This window comes from Notechis scutatus, chromosome 2, assembly GCF_049901735.1.
Source record: "Notechis scutatus isolate UNSWTSFEM ecotype Mainland chromosome 2, rNotScu1.2, whole genome shotgun sequence".
Lineage (NCBI taxonomy): Eukaryota > Metazoa > Chordata > Lepidosauria > Squamata > Elapidae > Notechis > Notechis scutatus.
In genome coordinates this window covers 217,114,639-217,131,847 of record NC_142010.1, presented here as the reverse complement: position 1 = coordinate 217,131,847, position 17,209 = coordinate 217,114,639, and the positions used below count along the sequence as shown (strand labels likewise).

Here is a 17,209-nt window from a genome sequence, read left to right as displayed (position 1 = left end):
TTGATATAAGTCAATGGTTCTCAACCTTTTCTTCAGCATGGACCCCTTTTAAATAACTTTTGTGGCCATAGCCCATGGCCATGGATCACTAAAATTTAACTCGAGATTTAAATCATAACATTTCTTCAAGTCTTCACGGACTTCCTGTGATGACATCGTGGCCCCCTAGGGGTCTGTGAACCAAACATTAAAATATAGATCAATAATGTCCCTTCCTATCCCAGAATGGTTAACCCATGAGTAATATATTGAATTCCTGTACCTTCTGGATAAGGAGACCTCTAGTTGAGATTTTATAGATTAGATATCGCTGCAAGCATCTCTGTATCATGGAAGATTGAAAATGAAAGACCAAGAAATTGCCTACCTACTTGCTCTGGATAGCTGCTCCTCACAAGAGCTTAGTCTTCTTATACTATACACACTGGTGCCAGTTCATGTTGTCTGTTCCCAAAAGATAGAATAGTTTAAAGTGGGAAATCTGAAATTCCAAGGTTGAGCCCAAGAACAGCCCCACTATCAGTGGTGTGATATCCCCCCCCATTTTAGGTGCAAATAATTGGATGATGTAATGGATAATAAAAGATGTCACCTTTATACATTTGATGAGTATGTGCACTGGACTTTCAACCCCTGCTTAGCAAATCGGAGATATACTTTGTCCGTGCTCCTACTATTGCCATCACTGTATTAATCCTTGTAGGTTGAAATAATTTAACACCCCAAGTATGACTCTCACTCCTGAAATAGTTGGTGTCCCTGATCTAGCCTGTGGCATTGTAACCACTCTCCTGTTGTTTTTTCTAGAAAATGTTCTAGAAAATGTTCTCTTATTGTTTTCCTAAGGCACTTTGGAAGCTTTTAAAGCCAATAAAAGATAAATCTGGAAAAAATGCTTGTTTTCAACTCAAATTCATCCTGTTCATGCATGACATGAAGACTAAAATCCATTGTTTAAAGTAAAGGAGGCATACAAATGCATTTAGTGTACCTGGAATTCACAGAAATGTGTTCCACCCATGTATTCTCCTCGTATTGTTTCTTTGTTAAATTCCACCATCAGAAATTAAACTGACTGATCTAAGAATCCATAAAAGACATTCATGTGCACTAGTTTTTTCTAAAAATGGTCAGACCCAGATTTCAGCAAACATGTTTACTGTCATCTTATATCTAAAGTGGTTTGTTCACTGGAGAGATGGTACATAAAATGAGAACAAGCATGAATTCCTCTATGTATTATCAAATGAGCCCTCCAGTTTTTGTAGTAAGGGTACCGCTAACTTTAGATTATCATTGTTCCTTCTCCTTCCAAAATAAGCTTAGTCTGCTTCTTGAATTTGAACTCTTATTGTTTCCAGTCAGTCTGTCTTTCTTGCAAGAAAGTTTACCACACTAGGGATTTTGCTCCATTTGCTTCACTAACTGATGGTCAAAGAGAATAGGTCAACAAGCACCACCAACAATGAAGAAAAATAATACAGGCCAGACGTTTCCAGAATTGTCATGGAAATATCTAAGCCTAAACAGCTATACAAGAATCCCTACTGTTGTGGATTTTTTAGAGTCTTTTATCATGGGAGCACAGTAAGTTGCCTTATACCAGGACAAATCATTTGCTCATGTAGCCCAATATTGATTATTGTGTTCAATGGCAAGTTTCCAGAATTAGCCAACGCTTGGATAGAACACATTTGAAAAGGTGAACAAAAATTAAAAATTAAGTCGAACAATGATATGGTGGATTGACAGCAAAATCAGGGTTTCTGAGTAAGAGGAATCATTTTTTGGCTCACAACTGAGATGGTATTTGGAGGACGTCTTTTGTATTTGTATTTGCATTTGCATGTTTGGGCCTTCTACTGTTTTTTTTTCCTTCTCTAGTAACAGCTGGCTCTTGGCACAAGTATCCAGAGGAATGAGAAATCTGGAGAGAGAAGGAAAAAGTAAAGAAAGGAGCTGTATTATCCAATGATAAAGGACTCAATGAAGCATATAAACAAATGTTGTAAATCCTTATAAAGAACCTCTTGCCCAGGTGGGTAATCCTAAATTGCTATAACTTCTTCTTTCTGAGAGGAAGAAATTGGAACCCTAAGGTTCTTCTGGACTTTGGCCAGCCTGTGAATCATAACTCATAAGTGCACCATTTTAATTTTCTTTCTTTATTTGATTTCATGCCAAGTATACTTTAAAACCCAGGCTGTAGGGAAGAAGAACGGGAAAATACAGAGATGAAGATGCACATTTTTGGCTTAAATATGCACCTTTGTTGGAGACTCTAAGCACTCCATATGCTTAAAAGTATTGAACCCTTGTTGTTCTCACATGAGATTCAAAATATTCACCTCTAATTTGTTTATAAAAATGGAAAAAGAATCAGCTAATGGCTGCAGAACATTTATGTTGAATTGAGGAAAGATAAATATTCAACTTGCGGGATCCATCCTTTAACTCTGAATACTCCTGTTGCTTTTTTTTTTTTTAACCTGTGATCTCCTGATCTTCTGTTTGATCGGAGAAGCCTGTTGCTTAACATTTGCTTTCTTTGGAAGACCATATTTTATTTTATTTTATGTTACAAAACACTAGGAAAAATAATTTAAAAAATAAGAACATAAAGTCTGTTTATGTAATTTCTTAGCTTTTTGTTAAATCTGATCTTCACTTGTTTGTTTCTCGTGGCATGGAAGAAAAGGAATTATGAAAAAAACAAAGTTTTTGTATCAGGCTGAGCACAATGAATACCTTTGTGTTTATTAAGAAAATGAATAAGCTCCTTTAAAAAATCAATTTCAGTGACCTAGTCGGTGATGGTGATGTTGTTGTTGTTGTTAGGGAGAAAGGGAGGAAGGAAAGGAAGGAAGGAAGGACACAGTATAAAGACCCAACAAGAATAACTTCTTTGACTAGTGTCCTTTGGAAATTTTAATTCTAGCCATTTAGGAATTATCCAGATAATGTATGATTGTGATGTCTCTACTCCTTATCAACTTAGATTCCTTTAGAAATGGGGCTGGCTATCTGACTGTAAAGAAGGAAATCTCTTAAATTTTTTTTGGAACTTGAATAAATTGCTATTTCAAAGTGTTCTGGCTCACTTGTTGACTGAAACTAGAGATACTTGAATTCTTGCAAGCACAACTGTGGCAGTCGGAAGCATCCTCCTCAGTTCTGCCAACACTCACTGTCTTACCAATGCTTTATCAAAACCATCCTCAGGCATAAGGTATGTTCATTATCACCCAGGATTTTGTGAGATTTCCCTCTGATAGACAGATGTTCTAGAAGTGAATTCTAAGACAATAGCATTGGGACATATCCTTCATTACATGTTGGGTTTCTTTTATGTTGTTTTTGATCCAAGTTATCTGGTCTTTTGTTTCTCATTCTGAAACAAACCAAGGAAAGTAAGGGAAAAAAATCTTTCTTTACTAAATGTGAAAGCTTTTCTTAGAGTAGATTTTATTTAATCATCTAAAGTTGTTGTTCTGCTAAGGATTTGGCATCAATCTGTGTGCTGCCTTAGAAGCTGTGAGGCTTTGTCCATTTTAGAAAAGTGTAATTATAATGTCCTATGGAAAGAAGGATAAGTGGAAAAACTCTAGAACAGTATATTTGTCCAGTAGCATATATATTCTCCTAATGTTTATGGCAAATAGCAATTTTAATCTTCAGGAAGTATGTGAAATTATATGTATCTCAGTCTGCTTTGATTCTTCTATTGTATATTTAAAGAAAATAGGAATTAATTTTGTTTTCTTATGTGATACTACATTTACTTACATTTGAGTAAAATGGCAGTAGGAAATAATATTACAGATTCTCCAGCACTTCCAAAGCCATCCCAGCTTCCTATCCTGAGTAGGATGGGAAGAGTACAGACAAAAGCAACAAAGGCAAAATTTGCTATAGTAAGTAACAATAAGAGCATACATAAGTAAAACAGCTGCAGTAGTACTGTATTACCTACATGTTGTTACACACGTCCTAAAGCATTTTGTATTTGCTTTTGCAGTGTCCCCTGCTAAAGAACCAGTCATTCAAAATGTAGCAGGAATTTGTGAAAGAGAGAAATGTTTGTGTGAGTTAATTTGCTTTGTGGGATTGTGCATGAACTCATCTGATAATATCAGCTGATTACAATACCCCCCCACCCCCACCCCAGGAGTCTTATTTGGATCCATTCAGAAACTCCATGCCACTGTCATAGGTCATTCTGTGGGTATAACTAAGGCTTCTTGGTGGCTTTTGCTCCCCAGAAGTAAAAAAAAGAGTTCCTGCTGATTTTATTCCACTGGTTGTTGGTGACTATAGGGCGAGGTGCTCATTTCCATTTTAAGGACATTGAGCCAGGGCTGTTTGAAGACATTTCTGTGGTCATTTGCCCTCATGACATCACAGAGTGCTGTTACTTTCCCACCAAAGTGGTACCTATTTATCTATTTGCATTTGCATGCTTTCGAACTCCTAGATTGGCAGGAGTTGCTTTTTAGATCCATCCATATTTCTTTGGTTTCAAAATTTTGAGCCAGGAGACCCTTAAAATGATGCTGCAAGACATAAAATTAGGCTTAACACATTTTTGAAAATGGGGAAAACTTTTATTGCACCAGAGGGAAAATGTAAACCCCAAGTAGCCCATCTACACAATGAGGTTTGACTTTTTTTGCCACATTAACCCTTCCCACATTATGCCAAACCTTAATAGCAGCTCTTGGTCTCTAAAGTATTGCTCACTCCTGATCAACAAGATGTTCCAAATATATATTCTAAGCTATTACTGTCTCTTGTCTTCTTTTTCATTTATTTCGACCAAAGCAAGTTTTATAGTTAATATCACACCAAGACAAGCTTATATGTGGATTCCTGTGCCCACATCAGCACCAATAGTTTGAACTGAGCTTGGAAGAGAACAGAGAGCCAACAGAACAGATACAGAATTGAACTGAGCACTTTGTCCCTACTAGCAGCAAGATTGCAACATTTTACAGATGGAAGTTAAAGGCAGCCCCACATGAAAAGCATGACAATTTTCTTGTCTGGATTTGGCACAGTAATTACAGTAGTGATTGAAACAAGGTTTCTCATTGTCCTGAGAGGATACCAATCTGTATGTTAAAAATGTGCACAGGCAGTTTCTGGATTAAGAATGAATTCCATCCCTAAACCTGTCTTTAAATCAATTTGTATGTAAGTCAGAATTCATACTTACAGACTGTTGATTACTAAAATGGTGGATGGTGTTCTTTTTCAATAAACCACTGAAGCTGTATAGTTTTTATAAACTGCTGAAAACAGGCTGCATATTAAAATTGTGCAGCTTCAATGGTTTATGACAAAATTGCATGGCTTCAGAGTTCATTGTCTCAAATAAGAACACTGTCCACCATTTTTAATAATAGGCAGCTCATTTATAAGCATGAGCTGTCCATAAGTTGGGCTTCCTTAACTGGGGACTGCCTGTATTAATATTTAAATAAAACTATAAATATAACAGCAACTTGCCGGGAATTTAAATCTGTGAATGTTAAATTTTTTAAGGTTTTATTGTACTATTAATGCTGCCTTTCAGCTTGCTTCTGGTAAAGCATAACAGAATACAATATCGATATATAAATTTTAACCCACTTTATAGTTAAATGCAGCACTATTTCTAAAAAACTTAGACATAGATGGAGTTGACTGCAGCTATATTGGGAAGGAGAAGAAGTAGCTGTTTTGTTTTGTTTTAACATCGTTCCTAATTCTTTCTATTTTTGAATATGTACTATTCTAAGATCCATGTTTAGCATTTGACAGAAGTTTTGCTTGAATTGCTCCAATGATAAAAACCATCCTTTTTCTGGCTATTTCTTTTGTTGTACAAACATCCGTGCATCCTCCTAAAGACTGGTTGTTTAAAAAGTTTGTAAACTACAATGGAAAATCATAGCTGATTTAAAGCAAAATCCCTGTCACATATTTACCTAAGCCAGGGGTGTCAAACTGGATTTCTTCGAGGGCATTGTATTTCTCCTTTGCAGGCTGCTCTGAGGGGGAAGATGCGACAGACACCTCCTGAAGCACTCTGCCAGCCAAAATGGGATACAGGAGGCTGTATGTGCCCCGCTGCCCCGTTTTGGCTGACAGAGTAATTCAGGAAGCCGTCCAGGCCAAAAACGGGGCACGGGGAGGCCACACGTGCCCCCCACATGCCCCATTTTGGCCGCCAGAGGCACTGCTGGCCAGTCCTTTGTTATTTCCAGCCCCAGCCCCGTGGTCAGATTTAAGCACCCCGTGGGCCTTGAGTTTGACCGAAGCTGTGGCTTGCAAATGCCTGTGTTTATAATTGCCATGTATGCCTTATGATGGAGATTAAACAATTTTTAAAGAGTCCTTGGCTTTGTAGAGCTTTTAGAGCTTCAGTTCATAATGTGGCATACTCATCTTGCCATCTTAGGCTAGAGTTCTATTATCAAGGAATTAGTATATTTCCTGGTCAGATCTGCATATATTTGAATCAGTTCGACATATCAGTATGAACTCTTCCTACCTTATAGTCACAAATAATCATGAAAAAAGAAACTGTTAAACAATCGCTGTGAATTGTTAAGTCACCTTGTGTTTTGTGCTTCAAAGGTAATTTCATGCAGGAATCTTTTCTAGCATTTGCAAAAGCTTGGAAATGAAGCCTGCTTCTACAGCCCACACATTCACTGACAAACACCTGTGTGTGTGTGTGTGTTGAAAGAAATATCCTTCTGGGTTCAGTTCCAAGTGGGGAAAAAGACACTGGAAACATGGAGGCTGCTTGGAAGGTTTAATGGTGGATAGGAGGACCACATGGCTTGAAGCTCCAGAGAAGGGTGATCACATGCTTCAAGGTGAGAAGAGATCAAGAAAAAAAGGATGAGAAGAGAAGGTCCAGAAGGCTGAGTTGCTGAGAGTGCCTGGGTTTTATAACCTTTGTTGGGCCCTACCTTAGTGTTTCCTGTTCCTGTGTAAGAAATGTATCCCATTGGTTGTCAGACTCCCAGGGGCAACTCTGTAGGCTGTCCTGAATTCTAGGCTTGGTCTAGCCTTGCTGGATGATTTATGCCCTTAAAAGGGCTTTTGGCAATTGCTATAGCTTTACCTGGAGTTCCTTGTTATGTAAAATATTCTGGCCCAGGCCTTAATGGCCCACCCACTAACAAAGGTGGGGGTGAGATCCTGCTTCTGAGGTGAGTTTCTGCTTCTTGAGTTTCTACTCTTTTTAGAGGAAATATTCTGCCTTTTTAATATTTCCTAAGCTATTTCAATTTTCTAGGGGAGGGGTGGGTGCTAACTTCCTATGTGTGTGTAAAAACAAAGGCAGAAGTTGAAAGCCAGCTCTGAAAAGAAATATGGGATTCATACCAGTTTCTCAGCATTCTCAAAATTAACTGGGTTAAATTTCCAAAGATCTAGAGAGCAAATCCAAACATAACTGAGACAAACAGAAAACTCTTTTAGAACTTTTATTTGGTCTTTATATCTTTAAGCCTAATATATTTTTTCTACAGCATTTCTCTGCAAGCATAGTAACTATGTGTTTTATTCAACTTGGAATCTCTTTAAAACACAGTTTCTTTTAAAATCAAGAGCATGTCAGCATGTTATTATGGGTTGTCCAAAGCTCAGTATTTTGATTTTTAAATTGCTATTCATGACTTGAGCAGATAGATAAAGAGATAACATTTTTGCCATTTAATATTTTGTTTGGGACCACTTAAAGTCTGAAATGGATTTTTATATTCTGTCTCCCCCCCCTTTTTTTTTCAGATAAAGTTTGATTTTATTTAGTTTTTGTGAGAGATTGGTGTTATCTCCCAAATGGGAAAAGGAAGGAAAGGGCTTATTGTTATGTCTCACCTTCACAAGATAGATGAGAAGTCCCAAACTCCGACCAAAATACAAGCAGGCAAGAAGATTCAGTATTTACAGAGTTAATTCCTTTGAGCTGGCTATGTTCTTGGCAATATCACGCACACTGCCTGCCAAGTCCGACAAGATAACAGAAACATAAATCACTAAAGCTTTCCAGAAACAGGATACACCGAAGCTCCACAGAAAAATTCACACTTTGTCCCGCACAGAATTCCTAGAGCAAACACACCCACTTTTATTCCCTGTGGGGTGTGTCACTAACTCAGCTCAGTCTCTGATTCGTCCACGTCTCCTGTGTTGCATCTCACACTTTTTCCTGCGACGTTGCCTAGCATCAAGCCAGCATTTGTCTGCTTGATTCTCTGTCAAAGGCTGCTCCGATATGCCCTCCTCCTCCACCTGATTAGCCTCAGGCTGTCCCTCTCAGTTATCTGCCGAAACCTGAGGCATAATCAGGGAGGAAGGCATTGCCAGAGAGGAAGGTCCTGGGGAGGAAGGCATTCCCAATTCCACCTCCTCCTCATCTTCCGAATCCTCTTCCTCTAAGAATGCAGACTCAGGACTCGGAGCCACAAGAGCTTATTATCCTAGCCTTGGGCCAGGAGGAGGTTATGTAAATTATTTTATTTTTCTATTTTCCCCCCAAAATTTTGCAAGAAAGTAACCCATTGTATATTAACCGTAACTCTATCACACAGTAAGGTTAGTGAGGAGGGTACATGATAATGTCTTTTCTAGATGATACATAGTGGCAGGGAAAACTATCACACAAAGTAGAAGCTATTAGCTTCTGGGATAAGAAATTTGATATTTCCAACCATACAAATACAGATACTTAGCTTTCTAATTTAAAGCCTTAAAACTCTGCAAACTAAAACTTGTTAAAAACAAACTAATTTAGTGTCTTATAGGAAATTGTAATGATTTTTCTAATGTTCTATTTAACTGCTATCTGTTCTGTAAACAATTCTTTCCTGTTCTGTTTAAAGATGAAGCATGGTGATTTTAATAGGTACAGTGCATAATATTTAATGCATGTAGACTGAAATAGTGTCATTCCTCTGGGCTTTATTTTCCAGGTACAAGAAAAAGTGATGTAAGTAAGGATCAGAGAAAGCATGTCCTTGATTGTCTTTAGAGAAAGTGTCTGTTGTACAAAATCCCACTTTGTCCATTACCTATTCTGAAATATCATTTTTAAACAAAAGAAAAAATTGGACTTCAGATAAGGTGGTGATGCAAGAAGTTGTATGTATGTGAGCACTATCTGATACTTTTAAATTTTATATTATAAATATTAAGTAGGAGTTTTTAAATTGAAACACTCAGTATCAGCTCTGGTTTGACTGAGAAAAAACAGACTTCCGCAAGTATCATACTTGTGGAAGTATGATATGTCAAAACCGAAGCATATTATATAAACTAAAGATGGAACGCCAGTCATCTTATTTCACAAAAGCCTATTTTAGTTTTCCCAATCATAACACAGGCAGCCAGTTAGTAAAGCTGAGAGCACTTACTGCAAGAGGATGGAAGAATGATTGAGAAGGAGGGCTGTTATTATTTAAATACTGAAAATGGTCTTCAAAAGAGGTAACTATCATGAACTTGGATTAGAAAATCCAAAATCTGGAGTAGCAGAAGAATATAAAGAGGGAAGAAGCCAAACCAAAATCACATTACTTTTCTTCCAATACATCTGTCACCTAACTCCCCTTTTGAAAATGACTCAATTGCTCCAGATGAAAGCCTTATAGAGAAGTCATCCCACAACTAATTGTAAGGGCCCTACTGTATATTTTATAACAGAGCTGATTGGAACAAGTAAATCTAGCCAAAGAATTTGTTCTCATGGATCAACTATCTAACATATTGACAATAAATAATTCCCATACAGAGGAACTGGAGTGCACTGTGAAATGAGGATACTGAGAATAAAAATGACCTTCTGGCTCCAGGCTTAACAATTGGAAATTCTAATGAATTGTTAAGATTAGTTTCTTGATACCAGGATCTAAATAGCCTAGCCTAAAAGTAAGGTTAATATGTTAATCTTAAAGCTGGAGGCCCACAAAATCAGAAACACAAGGCCTGAAATAGAACCCCATTTGAAAAGTAAACAAACAAAAATCAAAGAACCTAATTGCATTTTAAGAATTTTTTGAGAATTGAGTTTTGGGGATGCAGATGTTCATTACCCTAATAATACACATTGTCAACAATGCTACTTGGTAAGCTACATACCCATTATTATTTCAAAGTCAGACAATTTCCTGACCCAGTTTTGATTGATTGCTGTCTGTGACCTCAATAGGATTGAGCTTATTCAAATGATCTGCCCCAGATACCAAGGATTGCCTGTCAGAAGCTTTAGGATATTCCTGACAATGTGATGGGTGAATTTGCTTAGGATCTGGCTTGCCATTACCAAGGAGTGACTTCAGCCCTTCAAGAAACCATTCCTGACCAGCCTCTAGCTATATTTCAATTCTAGGCAGCTCTCTGCTTTCCCAAGGGTCTCCAGGAGATGAAGTAGCAGACATAATGCCTATAGTATAGGCAGAGTGAAGCAAAAATATCCTGACACAACAAAAATGCCCTTATGGAACATATCCCTGTGGACAAAAAATAAGCCCTCACTTTTCTGGTGTTTTGTAAGACCCTAACACCTGCTTCTGTGCCTGGGCGTGTGAAAGGAACCATCTCCTGCCTATGTTAATTATTTTTGTGCTTTTCCTTGGTTCCTATGTATTTTAATTGATGATAGAAATTATTTTTAAAAGTTCAAAAATTGCTACCCATACAAATTGAATGAACGAATGAATGAATTAATGAAAAGTGAAAATTACTGAGCATGGGTTATGCCTAAGTTTGGGGTTCTTCTCTCATATGACCTCAGTAGGCTGTCATGCAGCAGACATTTTCAGGATTACGAATTCATTTTTGAGAAGCAGCTAATTTTGAGAGCTCTTCCTGCTAACTTGGCATAGCAAGTTGTTAAGGTTTTGACTCTCCTTGGGCTGAATCTTGAATGGTGCTAATACATTTTCTTAGCTTCTGCCATTTGTGGTCTTTCTCCATATGGGTTCTTTGTATTGTCTGCAGGAGATTATCAATTCTTTCTTGGAGCAGGAGATGTTACTGCTATCCTGAAACAAAACTTAGGTGTGCCTATTACTCAAGAGTCCTTCCCTAAAGCCAAACATGTTTAATCACAATTACTCCAAATTTCCCTTTTTAACAAAGGTTATTGAATGGCAGTGAAGGACAAAATATAGATTATTCTAGATAAAATGGATTACCTAGACCCTTGTCAGTCAGGATTCAGACCTGAGTATAGGACAGAAATAGCCTTAGTTGCACTAATGAATGACTTCTGTTTGGATTTGAGTGATTGTAGTTTGTCTGATATTTTTAGATCTCTTAGCAGCTTTCAATAATAAGGATACTGTGGTATTGTTCTGAACCAACTTTTCTGTTGGATATTGGAGGCAGTGTTTTACCATGGTTCTACTCCTTTCCCAGTGGGCAATTCTAGTTGATAGTGGTAAGAGAAGTTAGGTTGCCTCAGTATCTTCTCCCTAGTGGAGTGCACAGGATTAGTCTTCTGCCTTGACTGTTTCATGTGAAATTGCTGGATGAGATAATTTGTTACATAGGGGCTGGTATGAATATGCTGATGATACCCCACTTTATCCCTTTATTATGGTGACACAATTGAGTTCCTGTCTGAGAATCTAGAGGCATTGAGATTCTGCATGGAAAAGAATAGGCTTGGACTGAACCCTAGAGCAACCCTGTTTCTTAAGTTGTATTTGAAAAGTTGTAAACTCTTGAGGGGAAAGCACTATCCTGAAGGAACAGGCCTGCAATTTGGTAGTAGTCTTGGAATTTTGGCTCCTGGTGGATTAGCAGGTGGTGGATTAGCAGGTGTCTGCTGCCTCCAGGAAACTCGCTGGAAGGGCAACAAGGCTACGACTATAGACGGCTATAAGATCATATACACCAGCTGTAAGGAAAACCGTGGCGGTGTAGCTGTGGTTGTCAGTCCCAGCTGGCAAAGCTCCGTTGCAGAAGTTAAGCGCCTCACAGAACGACTGATGATAATCGTCGTAGCGACCGAGAGGCAGCGCCTACACATCTTGTCCGCCTACGCCCCTCAGACCGGATGTCACGAGGAGGAGAAGGATACCTTCTGGGAACTGCTCGACATCCAACTCAGGCAGATCCCATATGAAGACGACATCATCATCTCTGGCGACCTGAATGGTCATGTAGGGCGGGACAAAAACGGACACCAGTGCCACGGTGGGCACGGCACAGGCGATATGAATGAGAATGGCCAGAGGATCCTGGACTTTGCCGACTCCCATGATATGACCATCACGAACACCTGCTTCATTAGGCGAGAACCTCAACTCCTCACCTACCATAGCAGAAATGGGAACCACCACACACAGATCGACTACATCATCGCACGAAGAGCCGCTAAAACGTGCTCAACGCCAAGGTGTACCCGTACAGAATCGAGCAGTCAGCACAGGCCGCTGATGGCGAAGATCAGGATCAGCAAGCCCAAGACCAAGATTGACAAAAAGAATGCAGACCAGCCACGAATCAAGTGGTGGAACCAGAAGAAGATGGCGGGACCCCTCATCAAACCGGAGCAGTTCCTGCAGATGGTCGACGGGCCACAGGAAGCGTGGTCCATGCTGAAGAGCACTGTTCACACTGCCGGCTGCCAACAGCTTGGTTGTACCAAGCCAGGACGGAGACGCATCGAACGAGATACATGGCTCTGGACACCGGAAGTACAAGATGCCGTGCACCTGAAGAAACGGCTCTACAAGGCCTTTCTTCAGGAGAAGACCAGCGAGAAGCTCTGCAGTACAAGGCGGCCAAAAAGGCAGCCAAGAAAGCAGTAGCGACAGCCAGAAGCTCCCACTACGATGACATCTACGAGAAGCTGAACACGCGAGAAGGCGAGAATGAGATCTACCGCCTAGCCAAAAGCAGACACAGGAAGACCCTGGACATTGACCAGTTTCATGGGATCAACGACGAAAGGGGAAATTTGATCGTCAACCCCAGAGACGCTGCCGAGAGGTGGCGGCAATACTCGAGAAGATCTCCACCGAGGAGTTCCCACACCCACGAACCCCGCGAGGTGACCCCGTCGAAGGCCCAGTCTCAGGTATTCACGCCAGCGAGGTCACCGACGCCATCAAGGCCATGAAAAACGGTAAGGCAACAGGACCAGACGACATCCCTGCCGACTTCTGGAAAAAGGCACTACCGGGCTCGGCATTGTGGCTGTGCGAGCTGTTCAACAACATCGTCTCCACGGGAATAGTGCCACACGACTGGTACCGCAGCACCACTGTTCCGATCTGGAAGGGAAAGGGCAGCCCAGCGGACTGCTCCAACTACAGACCGGTCAGGTTACTGTCACACACTATGAAGATCTTCGAACGCGTCCTCGATAAGCGCATTCGGGACATCGTCGACATCAGTGTCAACCAGGCCGGATTCATCAAGAACTGCGGCACCACCGATGCCATCTTCGGTGTGCGGATGCTGATGGAGGCTCACAGAGAGAAGAAAATCCCGCTCCACACCGCCTTCTTGGACTTGGAAAAGGCCTTCGACCGAGTCCCGCACGATCTCATCTGGTACGCACTACGAGATCACGGCGTGCCCGAGCTACTCGTACAATGGGTCCAACTCCTATACAGATGTCACAAAAGCCGTGTAAAAGCGGCAGCTGGGATATCAGAGGAGTTCAATATCACCGTCGGCGTACACCAGGGCTCTGCTCTCTCACCACTGCTGTTCATTCTGGTGATGGACACAATTACACACGACCTGCACACGCCCGCCCCATGGACGCTGCTCTACGCCGATGATGTGTTCCTGGCCAACCTGCGCAAGGCTGAACTTGAGCACCTAGTCCAACAGTGGCACGACCGCCTCGAGCAGTTCGGGCCGGTTGAACCTAAAGAAGTCCGAATACCTGACCACTGACAACGAAACGACAGGCTCCATCCACGTGAACGGGCAGGAGCTACCGCGCGCCTCCACCTTCAAGTACCTGGGAACTACTCTTGGGGAAGAAGGCCTACTACAAACTGAGGTGGCAGCCAGGATCAACGCAGCGTGGGGCAAATGGAAGTCCGTCACGGGCGTCCTCTGTGACAAGAAGATGCCGATGCGCCTGAAGGCAAAAATCTATAACTCTGTGGTGCGCCGTGGCTATATACGGCGCAGAGTGCTGGCCGACCACCAAAGAAGTCGAAAGCAGACTCCAGACAATGGAGATGCGAATGTTCGATGGTCGGTAGGCCTCACCCTACTCGATCGCGTCAGAATGAAGAAGTGCGCAGACGGTTCAACGTCGTGCCCATCCCCACGGTCATAAGGCAGTCCCGGCTACGATGGTTCGGCCATGTGAGTCGCGCCAAGGAAGAATCCATCATCAAATCTGCGATGAAGGTGATTGTCGGAGGAGCGAGACCGCGTGGTAGACCTAAGCAACGCTGGATGGACACGATCAAGGCCGATCTAGAGATCGCGAAGGCAGACCCGACATACGTGGCAGACAGAGAGGCGTGGAAGCAGTACTCAAGGACATTAGCGGACCTCGCCAGAGCGCGAGACAAACGCTGAAGAAAAAGAAGAAGAAAAGAAGAAGAAGGTGGATTAGCAGGTGGAAGCCGTGGCCATGAGAGGCTTTGCCTAGGTTAGGTTACTGCAACAGTTGTACCTTTCATAGACTGATAATATGCCATTAATGAGATCTTTTTCGTTGAAGAAAGAAATACATTTCAACCAATCATTTCAACCATGGAAGAAGCTAGGTCCCTGGGGATAGTAACTAGTCTTGTCATTTGTAATCCATACTTTTGTAGAGTTCTGTAGCAGTAGCAAATGCAATCTGTCTAATGACACAATCATACAACTGCCGTAAAGTATGTACTTGCATCAGGCCTCCTGACACAGGAACATAATCACAGCGTTTGCATATTATGTCATCACACAAATGTTTTGGTTTGGCATCACTGCAATTTGTTACAGATGCTGCTGCTTATTCACTTTTTGATGAAGTGATAGACATTCAAGGTCAAGAAAATTTAATCAGTTGTTTGATTGGACTGTTAGATTATTATTTCTCTATAATTAGCTTATTTACTTTCATAACGTAGACAATTGTCTCTTCTTCTGTAGTGTTCCCAAGGGAAAACAATAAGGTTTTTTTTCCTCTGGATTTATGATTGACTGCAGATGTGTTATGAAAGTTTTCTCCCATGTGGGCAAGTTTCAAATATGAACTGATCTCCATATGACTCCATCTAATTATATAAAAGAAAGATCACTTGGTAAACAATTATTTGTATTCAGTTTGTTTCTAGAACAGCCTTTGCTAATCTGTTTCCCTTCACATGTGTTAGACTGCAGTTCTCAAAATTCCCAAGCAAGTTGGTCTGGAGGACATCAGAAGTCTGATCCTGAATATTATCAAAGCCTTGTTAAAAACAGTGTTTAAATATAGATGTTGAAATGGATTTTTTATATAGAGTTTTTTCCATTTGGACTTTTTAAAAAAGTACTATTTTATTCTGGTGTTACTTAAAATCAAAAAGTACAAAGCATTGCCTGTTGGACAATTTTGCATCATTATAATTCCTTACATTTCTAGATTTTTTATTTTGCCAGTTCCTGAATAGATGAAGATCCTTTTGAACTGGCTAACTGAGGGCAAGCATAGGACACTTGGGAATAAAGTGCTTTCCATTTTCTTTTCAGGGTATCCTCAAAATCCCTCTGCATGTTGGAATGGTAATTGACCAGCATATTACAAAATAAACAAGAATCAAGCATCACCAATAAATTGTACAATTGTTAAATTGTGCACAATTGCAATTTAATGCAGAATGATTTATACCAAGCTGCAGGCTTGGCAGGTATAAATGAACGAAAGTTTGTTTTTTGGTCTCCATACTATGGTCAGGTCACAACCTTGACCAGTGAGAGAAGCACACTTACCTTCAATCTGCAGGCTTCATTGTCCTTGGCACAAGGAGACATGGGGCTGACAGTGCATTTAGGCTGAGTGCTGTACATGATAGCAATATAGGAGAAGAACATTAATTAGCTCAAGTGCTGGCAGAAAACGCTCACAGAATGATGTAACATTTTCATTTTGGCTTCAGTTTATGTAACAGTGTGAAATAATGCAAAACAAAAGGTTCTTTATGCCTGTGACCTTTTCTTGAGTATTTTTTTTCATCAGGTCCTTCCAGAGGTGAGATTTTACAGTAATACAAATCACTTTTATAATCACAACACGATCGTGAGAAACATTTAGCTAAGAGACAGCTTGGTCATCTCAGTTTGAGTGCCTGAGAAAGCATTCTGGCCATGTACATTTACTCTAAATATTATTCCTGGTAATATTATCTCCTGTGGTTTGATGGTGTAAGCCTTCCAATAAAAGGCAATGGTGTTTACAGAAGGAGAAAGAGTAAAAAATAAAAAGTCATCTATGATGATGTGATTGAAGCTGCATCCCTTTTTATAAGCATCATTGGTGTGTTACATAAACAAGGGCTTCCAAAACATCACAATCACTTTCTTAGACTTTATTGACCTTCCCTGGTCATTCTGTTCAGACTAACATATTTTAAAACATGTAGCCCAATGAGGTATGATGGGAGTTGTAGTCTGGCAATATATGTATAGTTGACATTGCCAATAACTAGAGGAAGAGATCCTCATATGTATAGATGTGTTAGTTTTTCTTACTAAAGAAATAGGCTGAATGAATGCCATCTTTTTCTGCCAGTGAATGTGAATGTATAACTTTTATAATGACATTTGGCTGTATCTAACAGTGGTTAGAATGCAGTATTGCAGGCTAAATTCTGTTGACTGCCAGCAGTTTGATCCTGACTGGTTCAAGGTTCATTCAGCCTTCTACCCTTCTGAGGTTGGTAAAATGAGGACTCAGATTGTTGGGGGAAATATGCTGACTCTGCAAACCACTTAGAGGGCTGTAAAGCACTGTGAAGCATGATATAAGTCTTAGTGCAGTTTGGAGTTTGAATCATGGCAACTGGACTTCTTGTTGGTTTGAAACATTTCACTGCTTATTCAAGTAGTTTATTCAATCTGAGCAAATTTCTTAGGGGAACGCCATATATGTCCTCCAGAGAGGTTTTATTTGTCACCTAATTTTGATAGGATTTGGTGGTTGGATGAGTAAGAGGAGAGTAAATGTAAATGTTTCAACACAAATCTTTACCCAAGGTGCATCATTAAA

At 40.3% G+C, this 17,209-nt stretch overlaps 1 long non-coding RNA gene across 1 annotated transcript; it reads right to left on the bottom strand.

The window, feature by feature from the left end:
• Positions 1 to 280: 280 nt before the first annotated feature.
• LOC148132510 (uncharacterized) lies at positions 281 to 16,107 on the bottom strand. The gene is made up of 3 exons (XR_015748114.1): positions 15,934 to 16,107; positions 3,787 to 3,860; positions 281 to 1,927 (listed from the first exon to the last, which is right to left on the bottom strand). It is a non-coding gene; the product is annotated as an uncharacterized LOC148132510 (long non-coding RNA).
• Between the last annotated feature and the right edge of the window lie 1,102 nt (positions 16,108 to 17,209).